Raw genomic sequence first — 17,561 nt, forward strand, 5'->3', positions numbered from 1 at the left:
GGCAATGGACAGAAAGCATGGCAGTTTCAAAACAAAAAGGTCTTCAAAGCCCTGCGAAAGGGAAGATGAACAGAGGTAGAGCGCAGGGACAAAGAAAGAGAATTTCAGGCCTTGGTCGCAGCAACCGAGAATCTCTGGGGAGGTGAGGGGTGATTAGGATGGGATGGGATATGGCCATAAAAAGCAAAAGGGCGGTTTTCCACCCCCGAAGTCCGCAGATATTCAGGGGCATGCATACATATTTTTGCATTAGAGGGTTGGTGAAAAGCAGTTTTTGGATGGCTTATAACTTTGGCATCACTCAATGAAACTGCATGAAATTTAGGAATTTCATTTTAGACCTCACTCTGACTAGTTCTAGCAAGTGTGGTCCTGTTTTAGTGAGGGGACAAAATTAGGGGGGGTCCCAAAATATTTTAAAAGCTTATAAATATTGTGCCATTTGATCAATCTGCACAAAGGATTGTAGACCTGGATAAGAGTATTTCTGAAATGTGTGGTGGGATTCTGTCAAGAGGGGGCATAATTAGAGGGGGGTCTCAACCCAGGGTGCTAATGGCCTTCATCCCACGTTGAAGGGGCTGTAACGGGGGATATCGGCCCAGATCCCTTGTTATTCGCCCTTGCCTCACTTGGGCTGATAACTTGGGCTGCCGGGCCGAGGCTGGAACGGGGAATGAACGCCACATTATTTCCATTAGCAGAACAAAAAATGCTAATGGAAATGTTGGAGAATCTTATTGAGTCTATCCACTTTTTTGAGAAATGTGGAGTTGATGGAGTCTATAATATTTCTTTTAGTTATTTGTTTCCTGATTATCCCAAGATGGTGATGGAGGCAAGGAAGCTGTTTAAAGGGGTGAAAGAGCGTGCGAAATCCCTTCAAGTGAAGGCTTTTTTAAACAGATTCAATAATTTAACATTGATCCTGCCTGGAGGCAGCAAGACCACTTCGGACCCCCAGGAAGCCTTTTTATGGCTGGACAAACTTGGTGTTCATGATAATAACATTGCTGAGTGACACGAAAGGGAATGGGGTGAGTTTAGAAAGGACTTCTTCCCTTTCAAATCTTTTTTCAATTATGTTCGTCTTTATTTCTGGTCACTTGCTATGGGTTAAAATGGCGCCCATCTACCGCCACAGTTGCTCTTTTTTCGTTGGAAAGGAACTTTCATCACTTCGTATGATGCGCATGCCGAGATCTTCATTACGAAGTGGATTCCGCGTGCTGTGGAGTAAAGCACCTTCCGAGGCTCCGGTCAGCTGATTTGACGTAACGCCGTCTTCTTCCCGACGTCACAGGGGATCTACTTCCTGGTTCCGGGTGCTGTCGTGTTTCCCTCTCTCCAGCGCTCGTCACGGCTGCAGGCTGCTTTCTGTCGGCTCCATGAGAGCTAGTGTTGCTGGACCGCGGTGGAAGGCCTGACTCCCAGCGATTGTTTACTCCGGAACTCGGTGCTCAGCAAAATGGGCGGCGGTGAGCGTTGGTGTAAATGGGACTGCATTTGGACCCTTTCAATTCCCCCTACAACGCATGGATCTGTGAATGCTATGGTACTTTTTATGGCGCACGTCACTCATTCACTTGCTCTAAGGTGTTCCATTTTGTCCTTACCTTATGTGCTGGTTTTAACAGGATATATGTATATGGTGTTGTTGTTCTGGGGGGTCTGACGATGGGGCAAAGTTTGATAGAGGTTGCAGTCTCTGTTGTTATGGGAGAGCGGCCTACTGTCTATATGTTTCTCAATTTAGGTATGTGGTGGGGCGTCATATGCTTCCTCTCTTCGGGCGGGTTTTAGATTGTGTCCATTGTTTGGTGCATGGGTTCTTTAAATAGGTCTCCCTTATTGTCTATTTTCTCCTTTTTTCAATTATCTGTGTTTGTCGTTGTTTGTAGGTTTTACATGGTTGATATCTGTTCTTTGATGACCTGATTAGAATGCTGCTTTTACTGGATTTTATGGGGTGGGATTGATTGACGTTATTGCATATTATTTATTTATGACTTTGGTTATTTATGTTAGAGGATTTGACGGATTGATGGTTACCTTGGATTTGGGAGGGGTGTTGGTTTGGTCTCCTATGCTTCTTCTGCTTCTGCATTGGCGTCCTTTTTCTGTTGCAAAGGGTTTGGGGTTGTTCTTCTTTTTTTTGTTTTGTTTTATTGTTTTCATTTTCTTTAGTTCTTCGACATCGCTTGAATCTTATGTTATGTCTACTGCTGGGGACTCTCAACTTAAGTTCTCCTCCTGGAATGTTAATGGACTGAATAATCCTCTCAAAAGGCAAAAAGTTATGAATAGTTTAAAAGATATGCAGTGTGATGTTTACTTTTTGCAAGAAACTCATCTTTTGCTGGAGGACATTGGGGTCTTGCGTAAAGGTTGGCTAGGTGAGGTTGCTGTTTCGTGCTATTCCTCTAAGTCCAGGGGGGTAGCAATTCTTTTACGGAAGGGTTCTCCTGTTAGGATTCTGAAGACCACTTGTGATCGGGAGGGGCGGGCGGTGGCTGTATTGGTGGAAATACAGGGTGTCCTACATGTGCTTTGTAATGTTTATGCTCCCTCGGTGGACTGTGGCACTTTCTTTGGGGAAGTGTCACAGTTGATGCTTGATTTGGGCTCAGCTAATATCATTTTGGGTGGGGATTTCAATTTAGTGATTGATTCATCCATGGATAGCACTGGACGCTCTGCTGTACAGAGGAAGGATGGGCATTTTGGTTCTTTTCGGACACTACTTGAGGATTTTGATCTTAAGGATTGTTGGAGGCTCCACCACCCAGACTCCAAAGAATACACATTCTATTCGGGGGCACATGACACCTATTCAAGGATTGATATGTTTTTTACTGCTGGGGATGCGACTGCCAGACTTTTGAATAGCCGACTTGGCTGTATAGCTGTCACCGACCACGCGCCTATCTTTTTGGGCCTGTCCTTGAATTTTGTGCGAAGCAGGACTTTTCAATGGAAGATGAACACTTCTATATTGCATGATGAGTCTGTTTTAGAAAAGATTAGACTGGAAGCTGAATATTTTGTGACTGAGAATTCTTCTGATGTTATTAGTAAAAGTGTCATTGCTCTGGGTTTATCCTGTAGTAGGAGGAATAGAATGTCTAAGGTGCTGAGAGACACTGAAGCTCGAATTGCAGAGGTGATGGGTGCATTGGTTCGTGATCCGAATGATGTTGCAAAACGAATGGAGATGAAGCGGTTGAAGAGGGATCTGAATGACGCTTTGGGCGCAAGAGCTGAGAAGGATTTATATAGGATAAAAAGTGCTTACTTTGAGAAAGGAGAGAAATGTGACAGGTGGCTGGCCTATAGATTAAGGCAACAGATTTCGGAGGGTGCCATTAATTCTATAAAAGGGACTGATGGGGTGGTTACTTTTGATCCTTGCGAGATTAATGAAGTTTTTAAAGACTTCTACATGAAGTTGTATGAGAATGAGGCTGGTGTTACTAGCAATGGTGCATGCTTCTTGGACAGTTTGACTATTCCTAAAGTCTCGGATGATGACATGAATGGTTTGAGTCAGCCAGTTAGTGTTGATGAAATTAGGATTGCTATTGCGAGTTTGAATTCTGGGAAATCACCTGGTCCTGATGGTCTGCCGGCTGAATTCTATAAGGCTCTTCCGGAGGCGGTGTTGGGTCTTCTAAGAGACATGTATGTTGAATCCAGGGAGGTGGGGGTACTTCCAGAGTCTACTAACCATGCCACCATCTCTGTGTTCCTTAAGAAGGGTAAGGATTGTGCTCTACCTTCCAGTTACAGGCCGATAAGCTTAATAAACACTGATAACAAAATCTTGGCCAAGGTTCTTGCGTTACGTATTGAGGACTTGATTCAGAAACTTGTTCACTCAGATCAGTCAGGTTTTATAAAAAATCGTAGAACCTCCAGCAACATTCGGAATCTTTTGTTGACCATGAATACGGCCCGAGATCTGGACGATGATGTGGCTGTGTTTTCCTTGGATGCTGAGAAGGCTTTTGATCGTATTAACTGGCAATACATGTTTGCTGTGATGAGGTTAATGAATTTGGGTGAGGAGTTTATCTCTTGGGTCTCGCTTTTGTATGCTTGCCCTACGGCTAATGTTAAGACGAATGGTTTACTATCCGGAACTTTTACACTAGGGCGTGGCACAAGGCAGGGTTGTCCGTTTTCACCTTTGTTGTTTGTGTTGGCTATTGAGCCACTTGCAATTGCTCTGCGGAACGATTTGACCTTGGAGGGTGTACCCTTTCATGGAGTTATGCAAAAAACTTGGTTTTACGCGGATGACCTTCTATTGGTTTTAAGAAATTTGGAAGTCTCTTTGCCTTCATTGATGGCGATTTTGGATCGGTTCCATGCTGCGTCTGGTTATTTGATTAACTGGTTGAAATCGGAGGCTTTACCTATTACGAGAAGTTGTATTAAATCTGTGGCGACGGGGTTTGGATTCCAATGGTGCACTCGAAAAATGAAATATTTGGGGCTCTGGCTTACTCCGATTGTGCATGATATGGTGGAGGCAAATTTGGGGGAGGCTTGTCGTGAACTAAAGTCATCCTTGCTACGATGGTCGGCTTTGCGTCTGTCGTTATGGGGCAAGGTAAACGCTTTGAAGATGGTGGCGGAAAAAATAAACTACATTCTGGGTATGCTTCCTATGAAGATTAGCGCAAGTTATTGGAGATTGAATGATGTTTCCATGCAAACCTTCCTTTGGGATGGGAAACCGCCGATGCTTAAGTTATGGAAGCTACAGCTCCCTGCTGACAGAGGGGGTCTTGGGGTCCCCAATTTCAGGGCATATCATCTTGCCTTCTCTTGTCAATTTTTGATTCCTTTCCTGGATGTGTCTCCGGGTGCTTGGGCGGTGGCGGAGGCGGGTGCTTTAGGTCCTCTTGCACCAAGAGCGATACTTACGTCGGTTAGCAATAGGGGTAGGACGCTTCCCTTGACTGGGTTTTTGCGAGATGTGTGGAGAGAAGTTCATGAAATGTGTGGCTCATCGGCTCAGAGATCTCCTTCGGCATCGATCTGGTTTAATAAATCCATCACTGAGGCTGGTAAGCCTATTTTTTGGCCGGAGTGGTTTCTTGGTAGTGTTCAATGGATTAGAGACATTTACAGAGACGGAAAATTCATTAATTTTGATCTTTTATGTGCTAATTTTGATATTGAGAATGTGTCCATGGCGGATTACAGGAAATTAAAAAGGTGCGTTGGTGAGATTGATGTGTGTGAACTTGAAACTTTGGAGAATTTGGCGATGGATTCTCGGTCGGTGGCGAGCAGATTATATCGCAGAATGGTTGCAAGCTATAAAGATAATACTGGATTGGTGGAGGAATGGAGTAGGCGTTTAGGTTGCGAGATTACTGTTGATATGTGGAACGAGATTTGTGCGAATGTACAGCTTTGCTCAGTCAATCTGTGTGAACGTTCAAGGCAAATTAAAGTTCTCAACAGGGTGTTTTGGTGTCCGGAGAAGCTCAGGAAGAGGGGCATGATTGATTCTGATGCGTGCTGGTGCTGTGGTTTGGATGTTGGGACTCTTGAACATATGCTCTGGGATTGTGTCAGGGTACGGAGCTTCTGGCATGAGGTTTGCAGTATGTGCTTGCGAGTCCTGGATTGCACGATTGACCTGGACTTTAAGACGATGGTTTTGGGATGTGGTGAATTACTTGAAGATCTTTCGGTGTCTGAAAAGAAATTTTTGTTTAGGGGAGCTTCAGTGTCTAAAAGATTGATCTTGAGGGGTTGGAAATCCCGGATTCCTCCGACTGCGGAAAGTTGGATTGATGAGATGATTTCATTGGTGAATGTTGAGAGGGTAATATATAGGCGATTGAGGAAATTGCAGATACATGCTAAGGTGTGGGATTCATTCTTAGACCTGTATTAGCAAGTGGCCTATATGTGTACTTACATTGGCCTGAGAGTTAAATGTATTACAGGGGTGGTTGGGTTTGCTTTTTTTTTTTTTTTTTTTTCTCTTTCTTCTCGTTTTTCATTCATGGTATTTGCTATGTGACTGTTGTATTGTTGGTTAAATTGTAAATAAATATTTAAAAAAAAAAATATTTCTTTTAGTTCTATATTTTAACTGTGAAAGGTAGTACCTAAAGGAACCGTTATCATTTATTTATTTTTTTGAGCGAGCGGTCAGAAAGTATGGTGGGGAGGGAAATGAGGGAAGAGGCACCAACCACTTTTATATGGAGGGGCAGGTGGACAGGGGAAGATGTTACGCTTGTCTTACATCTAAGGTAGGGGGCAGTGTTTCTCATGCTCCTTGATTACAGCCTCAAAAGCACTTCGAAATTTCTCTGCAGAGTAGTGTGTTGCAGTATATACAGAGTACAGTTGTCTTTGAAAGATATGGATCAACAGCCTGTTTTCACTTGCAAGGTAGCTGGTGGGAATGTGTGTGCCACAGAAGTAGGCTGTGTGGTTACATTATTGGTTGAGGAAGATGAGGTAAAGGAAGACCGCCTACTACTTGCTGATAAAGAAACAACCTTTCTGAGAGCATTGCAGTGATTGGATTTGGTGTGGCGGCGAATGGAGGTGGTCCTGTAGGAGTACTATCCAGGTAGTCTGCTACTGAGTACAACGTTGCACTCGGTGCATGTCACTTTGGTAGCTTTAGCCTTTGGTACATTCCCAACAGTGGTAAAGAATTGCCACACCCATGATTCTCTGTGTGCTAGAGATAGGCACCTCCTCTACCTCATCTTCTTGGTCCTCTTCATTGTCTTTTGGTAGTAGTGCACTTTTTTTGTTGTGTAGGTCCACCAGCTGGTGGTGGTAGTGGTGGTGGTGGCGGCTCTTGGGAAGGAGGGATGGCAATAGTTGTTTCCATTTTAAAGATAAATAGCAGTTTGCTAATACAATTCCAAGTATGTGCTCTGTGCTAGATTGTTAATGGATAATGAGTAAGAATAGGTGTAGGAGCTGTGCAAGAGTACATTTTGAGCTTGAAAGCTCCTAGATCAGCAGAAAATGTAATTCTGAACTGTTCCTGAAGCACAAACCCGTTCGCAGACATGTCATTATGCCGCGCGCGCGTGGTCACAAGACACTGTATATAATCTTAAGTTGCCTGTTTCGATTTCTAGTACAAAGTGAGCCTTATTTATTTGTATATACCTACCTGACTTTTTACCCTTTTGTTAGTGAATAAAAGAGCTAGGGTACAACCTAACATACTGTGTAGACATTCCTTTATGGGGAGCTTGTGGATTCGCTGTACCTAAGAACCAGCCTGCATCACCTCCATCGAGTCTCAGCCTTGGCTGCTCATCCATTCTGCCAATTGAGAGCCTTGGCTGGGGTGCTCTGTGCCTTTACTCCAACTATATAGTGGGCAGTACAGATACCCCCTCCAGTCTTTACACACGTCTCAACCCACTGACATGTCTGGCTTACCCCTCGGAGGAGAGGGTCAAGGCCTTTTTGGGCAAAGTGCAACAGCTCTCAACTATGCTGGGGATGATGTCCTCATTCATCCCTCTAGTCCCTCATTGCAGGCTAAGCAGGAGGCCTCTACAACAGTTCCTAGATGCCAAGTGGCTGCACATATAGGGCTCCTGAAACAACAAGATCACCCTCCTGCCAGTGTTCAGGAAGACCCTGCAGTGGGGCTCCATTCATCAGCATCTCAAGCAAGGCGCTGTGATGAATCCTGCAGAGTTCTCACAGAACCTCTGCCTAAAGTCTTCTACCAGATGGCCAGACGAAGGCAGCCGCTACCTGATCCTAGCCCTGGGGGTGGTATTAGCCAGGTGGATCACCTGAGTGGAGAAACGCCTCAAGGGAACAGGACAACTCGGGAGAGACACAGTATTTGTCTTCCTCAGAAGGAGAGATTTCCATGATGCCAGTCTGTTGTCAGAGTACAAATGGGATTCTCCACTGGGTTTGAACCAACCATTAATCCCTTTGAAATCTCTTCCTAAAGAATATATTTTTTTTAAGTTGAAGGTGACATTTGTGCCTGGAGGACAGGGGAAGGCCCTCTCCAAGGCTTCCATTTCCAGGTGGCTCTCTGGCTGTATCACGTATTGCCATCGACTTGCTAACTGGCCATTGCCAGGAAGGCCGAAAACCCACTCCACCAGAACCGTGGCTTCTACTACAGTGTTACTGTCTGGTGTTCCCCTACTGGACATTTGGGGAGCTGCTATGTGGTGGTCGACTCATAACTTCACGAAATTCTAATGCATCGGCAGGGCTTGCAGGGGGGAGCACCGTGTCTGATAAGTAGTGCTTTGCAAACTGTTTGCTTGAGATGAGTGTGTTCCAGAAGTGAGTCATTGATTGCTTCTGTAGAACCTGTACCACCTCCTGTTGTTGTAGGTGTACTGCTCTATAATTGCATTCATGAGCATGTGAATCCATGTACGATCCCATGCTGTAGAAGGACCAAGTTACTTACCTGTAACTCCTGTTCTCTTGCATGGGTATCTTACATGGATTCACATGTGACCCTCCCTCCAACCCCTCTATGGCTCTTCATTAGTTCCTACTGCCACTTTACGTGCGCTTCTAAATCTGAAGATGGCCACTGCGGGTGGAACTGAGGACGACACATGCCATTGGCTTGGGCAGTATGACCCAAAGTGACAGCAATAGGCTGTATCAGTAACAAGCAATTTTTAGCTTTTAAGCAAAACTGCTTTAATATTACCGAGGATTCCCAGCCTGACAGGTAATATTCATGGGCATGTGAATCCATGTAAGATTCCCATGCTGGAGAACAGAAGTTGCAGGTAAGCAACTTGTTCCTTTTGAACCCATCCTTATTTAGTAGGTATGTTGCATAGTGCATCTACGCCGCTACCCAATATTTAATGTTTGGTTAAGTCATCCCTCCCTTATATGTGTTAGTCTGTTTTTCCCACCTCACTCTTGCCGTTTTACCTCCCCATATTACTTAGTCAGTTTCCTTTCCAATTCTTTGAAGAAAGTGTCAAATAGTGTGATGGGCAATGCTTGGAATAGGTGTATGAATTTAGGTAGCACACCCATTTTAATTATTGCTACTCTATCGCCTATGAACTCCCAACATCTTATAATTCAGCCAGACATTTTAACCGGATCATCTCTAATCTTTACTCCCAAATATTTCACCGCATTTGGGGACCATCTCACTCCCAAGTGTATAGATGTGAGGTTAGCCGCCTTAGCCAGCTGGTAGATCTCAGGCCTTGTCCAATTAATATGTAATCCTGCATTCTCCCCATGTTGCTTTATCTATTATAGAGTTCCCAGTTTGGCTGGGTCCTTTTTATAGAACACCATTTAGTCGGCATATAATATCCTTTTTTCATCTATTTGTATGCCTGGGTGTATATGCTTCTGCCACATTAGCAGTGCCAGTGGCTCTATTGCTAGTGCAATGATTAGCGGTGACTGTGGGAATCCTAGCCTTTTCCTTCTTTTTAACGTAATACAGTCAGATATTCTGGAGTTGTGAGGACCTTGGCTTTTTGTGAATATAGTAGCATCATCCATTGTCTTAATGCCTTCCCCATACCAAACTGTATAGTGCTTCATTCATGTAAAACACATTCTACGGAGTCCAAGGACTTTTCCCCATCAAACAGGGATACAATTGCCTTTTCCTCTGGCTGGATCATCTTCATCGTAGCTTGCATTCTCCGTATGTTTAACTGTGTGGACCTCCCTAGGATAAAACCTGCTTGGTCCACATGTACCAGTTTCTGCAAATGTGGTTGTACAAAAAAATATATTCTGCCGGAGTCCAGCCTCTAAGCGTGGGACCAGCTGTCAAACACATGCTGCTCAGTTTGTCTTGCTTCTAAGACTAGCACGTTGCCCCTGAGCTATCCTCCCGGCAATGGTTGGCTGTGATTTTTGCAAATATTGTATAGTCCATGTTCAGAATTGAGAGCATCCTGTGTTAGCGGCATTGTCCAGGGTCCGCTTTCAGTAGCACTATTATATTTGCAGATAGTAAAGAATAAAGAATTTCCATAATAACTTACTAGAAAGTCTTAATTCTATTAAAGACACGGAGGCGAGCATTATGCTTCTCTTTCTTTATTTAAACGCTTAAAGCTCAGCAGCAAGATATTTTTTCAGTGCACCTGTGTGCCATAGGTCATATGCATGTAGAAAAGGTGCACTAGAAAACATATAACACATTTTAAAAAAGTAGAAACATCATAATATGTCCTTAAGACCTTGAAACAAATAATAAACTCCATTTCCCAGAGGGCTTGTTGAAAGTTCGTCTTGAGGTCACCAACACGTGACCGGTGTCCTCCAATGAGTGTCTGAGTCCCCTCATAAACAGTCTTGAACATGATGCAACTTCCTCTTTCGAGGCTGCGAACTTGGCCGATAGAAGAATTGGAATTGGAGCCACCTTATAGCAGAAAATAGAAACGTGCTGTAGATTAGGCGGACTTGTCTGTTGGCGCTGTCAAGAGAGAGAGAAAGAACTCAAATTACTTCATGTATATTACAACCCTATTTCCCTTACATGGGTGAGAGAGAAATACATTGTGTTATTTTGAAGAACATACATACATTTATAATATTCTTAGCAATGTATATATAATAATTATCAAGCATGATTCATTCTTCATTTCTCGCTGGGTGGGATAATGCTCGCCTCTGTGTGTTTAATAGAATTAAGACTTTCTAATAAATTATTAATGAAAATCTTTATTCTATGTCAAGACCGGAAGCTCACATTATGCTTGTTTAAAGCTTACTTACCACAATGGATGCTGACTGTTCTACCAGTTTCGGGTAGAATTGCTTGAATATAGATTCACTTGCCCAGTCCGCCATCCTCATGATATTTTCCAGTCGGATTAAGGTTGGAGTGGAAAATGCTTTGTGGGGTTTGCGCAAAGCTATCAATAGTTGCCCATTAGGAGATGCTCTAAGAGGAGACGTAACCTCTTCGTAGGGCTCTGACGTCAGAAACTCTCCTGCAGGAGACGAGGCAGAGCAGTGTAGTGAGTTTGCCAGATACAGCAGTGCGGGATAACTCCTCATTATCTGGCCAAGATAGGAAGAGATTCAGCACTTTGTTAACTTCCCGAAGCTTACCATAGCGGGATGGCGGCAGGACTGTAAGTCTGACGCCCTTGAGTAGTCTGCAAACAAGGTGGTGCTCTCCTGCTGGGATACCTTTTATGAGGTCGTGGCCTGCTGAAATAGCGGAGCAGTAGGCATTAACTGTCCTATAGGCAAGACCTCTTTCAACTAAGGATGCTAGGAAATCTAGAATTTCCTCTATAGGTGCTGATACTGGATGTAATCCTTTGTCTTGGCACCAGTTCCTCCAGGCGTTCCATGAGTTGGAGTATCCTTTGAGAGTGGCAGGCGCCCAGCTCTCTTCAATGAGGCTGACTGCCATATGAGACATGCCGGTAACTCTGCACCTCGACCTGAAATCCTCCAGGCTGATAATCAGGGATCCGTGGAGGAGTATGGGGTGACGTTGCCCCGATGGATCCAACAGGAGATCGGAAAATCTGGGTAGAAGGATTGGAAAATCCGAAGAAAGTTCCAGAAGAACTGTATACCAGGTCTGAGAGGTCCAGACCGGGGCTATGAGGACCAATTCTGTTTGTTCCTGACGGGCCTTCGTCAGTGTCCTCGAAATGATGTTGAAGGGTGGAAAGGCATAGTGTACCCCTTCGGTCCAATGTTGTAGGAAAGCGTCCGTCGCAGTTGCTGCTGGATCTGGTATCCAGCTGAAAAACACTGGTAGCTAAGTGTTGAGGCATGAGGCAAACAGGTCCTTGGACATGGGACCCCCAAACCTGCTGAAGGTGAAGGAAGACTTCTCTGTACCTCCAGTCGCTGTAATCGATCGTATGTCGGGAGTACCAATCTGCCACTAAGTTCGTGAGGCCTGGTAGATACTCCGCCGTGACCGAAATCCGGTGTTCTAGACAGAAATGCCAAAAGTCTTTGGCTTGTTCCGCTAGGGGCCGAGATTTGGTGCCACCCAGATAATTGATGTATCTTACTGCTGAAATGTTGTCCATCTTCAGCAAGATACAACAACTCGCTCTGTCTCTGGAAAAAGAGCGTACGGTGAAAGAGCCCGCTAGGAGCGTGTGAGAGCTTGACCACAATATGGTATAAATAAAAGTCGGAGCCAACAAGTAGTTTGTATGGAATTCAACGAGAACCCAAATACTTTTATTAACAGTATTTTCACTCTTTTTTTTCGTTGCAGTTTTAAAGAAAAGGATACGTCTTTTGTGCGGGACCTTCCAAACTTGGTATCAGGATTGGCAGTTCTTCAGGCTTAAGGTAAGTTATCTGTCTCTTTAACATCCATTGACTTCATCCTTTGAGGTGTGAGGGTATTTCCCTTATTTCAGTAAAACAGTTCAAAATGACTCTTTCCTTTTCTACATTCGGTGTTCTATTCTTTCTCTTGTCTTCCTTTCATTAATTTGTTTAGTCTCTCTTCCTCTGTCTTCCCTTCTATGGTTGTTTTACGCTTAGCACAAACATGTTTAATGACTGATCTTGTAGTTTGCTTGGAGAGGCTAAGGTTGAGAGTCTCCCTTCAAATCACACAGTCCCACAGATCATGCAGCCTCTCCTAAACGTGGTAATTCCTTTCACATGAAATTATAAACACTCCTTCAAACGTCCCTTTCAATTTAGCTCCTGTTTATAAAGACCCCGGATGCAGTGTCACACACTCCCTCTCTTTAAGGCCAGTCTCTTAAAGAAACTCTTCAGGTTGCTGCTTTTCTACACAGCCGCATATTACAGTCTTTATCAGGCACTCGGTTCCCACTGGAATAGCACTTAAGCAGGGCGGCTCCTCTACTTACAGTTTGTTGAAGCCTGTAACGATATCCTTCATTCAAGGATGAAACGCTAGAAACAACACATCGATCGGTGTTCTCTTTCGTATTTCTCTTTGATCTCACTTGTTTATCGGTGCAACGGCGCCTTCTGTGTCCCTCTTCAAAAGACACCACGATCAGCTGTTCCTTTCCGGACACGGTTGTCTTCTTCGATTCAGTGCTGCGTTTCTTCCCTCTCAAGTAAGCGACAACGATCGCTTTGTAGAAACTGACAAACAACCTCACCGACTGCGTCCCTCTTCAAAAGACGCCCGCGATCAGCTGTTCCTCTCCGGACACTGCTGCCTTCTTCTATTAAGCGCAGCGTTTCTCCCCACTTGAGTAAGCGATCGCTTAGTAGAAACTGACACACAACTTCGCCGAATCGCGCAACAGCGCAACTTTGTTTATCTTTCAGCCTGAAGCTAACAGCGTCTTCCCTTCACGACGCCTCTTCAATACGCCCAAACATAACCGTCTTTTTCTCCCTCCTCCCTGCGAGGCACCGTCTCCTAGGTAACAAAACATGAGAGCCAAGCCATTAGAGGAAAGTACATACACTGTTTATTCAGGAAGGACTTCCTGGTTTATGCCTTCATTAGGTATTATGGTACAGGTGAGTCTACCACATCTAAACACACCGTCACAGAGCGCTAGGCAGTTTATATGCATCTCGAGTTCCTGAGGTGACCATGTTACTCCTGTGGCCACCGGACCGCATCTCGCTCCCCAGCCAGAACACTATATCTGGGGCAGATCCAAAGATTGCTCTGCTGTTCCAGGCCTCCATGTGTGTGAGCCACCAGTTGATCTGCGTTCTCGCTTCTGGTGATAGCGTTAGTCGCTGGGAGTAAGAGAGACTGTGTCTTAAGTGCTGGCCCTTGAGTCTCTGCAATTCCCGGTAGTGAAGAGGTTCTGGGAAATATAGCTTGGATAGAAGAGGAAAGAAGTCCTATTACCCTCGCTAGGTCTCGAAGAGATATGTTGTCCCTCTGCAGGAGTCTGCGAATCTCCCGTTTGGTGGAATGAATTTTGGCTGTCGAGAGACGGAGCTCAGCAGATTCGGTGTCTACTACGAATCCTAGAAACTCTAGGTTCCTGGATGAGTGAAGGATCGATTTCTCCCAATTTATGAGGAATCTGACACTGTGTAGCAGGTCTATGGCCAGCCTGGTCTGTTCTACCAGAGCTTGAGATTGTGCCATGGCAATAATGTCGTCCAGGTACGTTATCTGCCGGACGCCTTGTTCTCTTAAATGCGCTACTATTGGTTTCAGGAGCTTGGTGAAAGCCCAAGGAGCGGAGGAGAGTCCGAAAGGCAAACTTGTGAACTCCCAGTCTCGGAGTCTCCAGGAGAATCTCAGATAGCTTGCGTGGTCTTGATATATGGGTACCGCAAGGTACGCATCTTACAGATCCAGATGCATAAGCCAGTCGTTGGGTCTCAGGAGATCCCTGAGCATGTGAATACCCTCCATTTTGAAATGGCGGTAAATAATAAAGTCGTTGAGAGCTCTTAGGTTTATCACCGGGAGCACTTTTTGCTTTCTGCGTACCAGAAATATGGGGCTGAAGAAACCGCCTTGGCTTGGGCAGAGGCGAATTGCTTGTTTCGAAGCTAAGCTGTGAATTTCCTTGTCCAGCGCTTCCTCGTCCTCTTTGGACATTGTAATTGGAGTGGTGTGACCTGTTTGAAAGGGTTGTACGAAGAATTCTAGGCGCATACTGCGAACTTTGTCTCTGACCCATGTGTCCCCTGATAAGGAATCCCATGCATGCGCAAAAGGAGCTAACCTCCCTCCTATAGACTGACCTGTGGTTTGTTGCTGTGCTGGGTATCGAGCGGCTCTTCTCCAACCGTGACCTCTTCCTCGCCATCTTGAAGTGAAGAAGGTATCTGAGCGATCCTGCCAGGCATTGTGTTGAACCCTGGATTATTGAGGTCTTCGATTAAAAAAAAGTATCGGCCGGAAGAGCGACCTCTACCTAATCCGGCCTTGGAGAAAATTTGGAGGAGAACACTCTTTTTATGGAGGCTTGAGCTTTGTCTAAAGCCGTGAAGGTGGCAACGAACTTGGACATCTCCTTCATGAAGGTATCGCCGAAGAGCAGACGCTATGCCGCGGCCCCGGATTCGGTGTCTGCTAATTCACTTAGTTTGGCGTCAATTTTGTAGAGGGTAACTTTGCGGCGTTCTGCCGATATGGCACACCTGGCATTATCTAGCAAACAGATGACTCTCTGGGCCCAACCAGAGAGGATTACTGGGTCGATAGGGTCTCCAGAAGCTATGGCTGCTTCGGATAGGTCCATCATCTTTGCTAGAGGACCAGTGACGTCCAATACCCTGTCCTGGCAGGATCTCCAGGCACGATCTATGCTCTTTCGTGGGTCTTTGACATGCTTCCCAAGAAAAATAATCATTTTGGAGTCTAACTCCGGCGTCAGGGCCACTTTGCCTGGAATCTCTGGGCTTGGTCATTCTGCCCTGAGTCTCGCTCTAACCTCCTATCCAGGGGTTTGCGCAACCTGTCTTTTATGTACTCTGTTGTTCTCAGAGATGGATCCCAGCCAGTAGATCTGTTTTCTTCCTCGGGGTAAAAGGGTCCATCAGCGGAAGACGTTTCCTTCCTATCCAAAAAGGCCTTTTTCAGCCTGGAGAAGGCGCCTGATAGGGCAGCAGTGGCTGGTTCTGGCTGACTCGGGAGGGTCGTAAAGTTTTACTCAAGCGAGTCGGAGTACATCCCCCGTCTGAAAGGTGCTTTCTCTTTTGTGTCTTCTTTTTTGGTAGGGAGTTCTCTTGTAGGTGCTCCTCCATGTCGTCCAGGCGCTGCTGGATAGGCAGGAGCATTTCTGATACAGCTCTTTTTACGCTGGTCTCCACTGAAGAACTCAGCACTTTTTCTAGGCTGTTTGCCATTGCCACTTCATCTATTTGAAAAGTATCTTCCTCGTATTCAGACCAATCCTGGTCATCCAGGGGGAGGTACTGGGCTGCCATTCTTGCAAATGTCCTGCACCTTTCTATTCTCCCTTTTTTTTAATGTTGTTAATAAATATATAAAATATATATATCTCTATATATATGTATTTATTTATTTCTGTGGGCACAGAATGCCTTCTCTCAAGCCCACTGTGTTATAAGGGAAGCTTCAATGTAGCCCAGATGCAATGGCTAAAGAGTTAAATCTTAATGTGTTTTCCCTTTTTTTTAATGCGAATTCAGTAGATATTAATTTTAGAATGCTGCCTCTGCTCCTGACACCCGCGATCGCAAAACCGTTATGAAAGAGTAACGGAAATGCGCTTGCGAGTGCCAGGATGCAGAGAAAAGCACCCGCGGAGCAGGAGCTCCCTCTGTTGACCGCGGGTGTCACCGCGGTCACACGGGAGCTTGATGCTGCCTCCACGGGCTCAGGCAACTAGAGCCGAGTCAAGGAAGCAAATGAGGGACACACGCGAGGGTTCGCAGAAGCGGACCCTCGCATTGAACGTGTACGTGGCTTGAAAAGTCAAAATAAACAGTTTTGTATGCGCACCATATTCTCCGACGCCAGCAGGAAGCAGCTGGCGTTGGAGTGGGAAGCACAGAAGCTGGGGGATGCATAGTGCGTTCCTCAGAGGAAAAAGAAAATATTAATTAACAATTCGACGAACGCGCTGTAATAACTCAATATAAATGCAGTAAATATGACTAAAGCATATAAATACACATATTAAAAAACAGTTCTTGAACATGATGCACTTATCTCTTGCTGTGAGCAGCAAAGAAAGAGGAAGTTGCATCATGTTCAAGACTGTTTAGAAGGGGACTCAGACACTCATTGGAGGACACAGGTCACATGTTGGTGACCTCAAGATGAACTTTCAACAAGCCCTCTGGGAAATGGAGTTTATTTGTTTCAAGGTCTTAAGGACATATTATAATGTTTCTACTTGTTATTTTTATGTTTTCTAGTGCACATTTTCTACAAGCATATGACCTATGGCACTCAGGTGCACTGAAAAAATATCTTGCTGCTGAGCTTTCTTTAAGTGTTTAAATAAACAAAGAGAAGCCTAATGTGAGCCTCCGGTCTTGACATAGAATCAGCTAACTTCCCTCTTTCATGTGCCTCATTATAAATGGCCGGTAGCACTGGCGTTACGGGTTTTTATATACTCTTTATAGAACTCGGCTGACAGGCAATCTAGGTACAAGCGATTTATCACTCACCATACTCTTAATTGCCATTTTTATTTTATCAGCCGTGAGTGGGGAGTCAAATTGTGATCTGTCTTCCAGCTTTGGGATTTCTCTTATTCAGAAATTCTAGAATTCCTGTCTCTTTTCTCTATCTTGGTGCCATATCTTTGGCAGCAGTAGTCTCTAAATACATAATTTACTTGATTGTCAGTGTGTCTCACACCGCTAGCATATAGTATAGAATTTATATATAGTTTGTCTTTTTCCCTATTTTCCAACCACGCCAGATATCTACCTGGCCTTCCTCTTTCTCCATTTATTTTCTTTTACTGGTCTGGCCAAGTATTTGATTTATGCTAGATTCCTTCCTTCCATGGATTTCTCATCTGATATCCTATCTACAGTGCATCTGTTCTGCAGAAACCTTTCTGCTGCCAGGGGGTGCACCGTGGCTCAGCATCAGCTCAGTGTGCCTCTACGTTCCCCGGCATGACATCTGGGCC

Source organism: Ambystoma mexicanum, chromosome 5q, assembly GCF_040938575.1.
Source record: "Ambystoma mexicanum isolate Mex_15411 chromosome 5q, UKY_AmexF1_1, whole genome shotgun sequence".
NCBI classification, from domain to species: Eukaryota; Metazoa; Chordata; class Amphibia; order Caudata; family Ambystomatidae; genus Ambystoma; species Ambystoma mexicanum.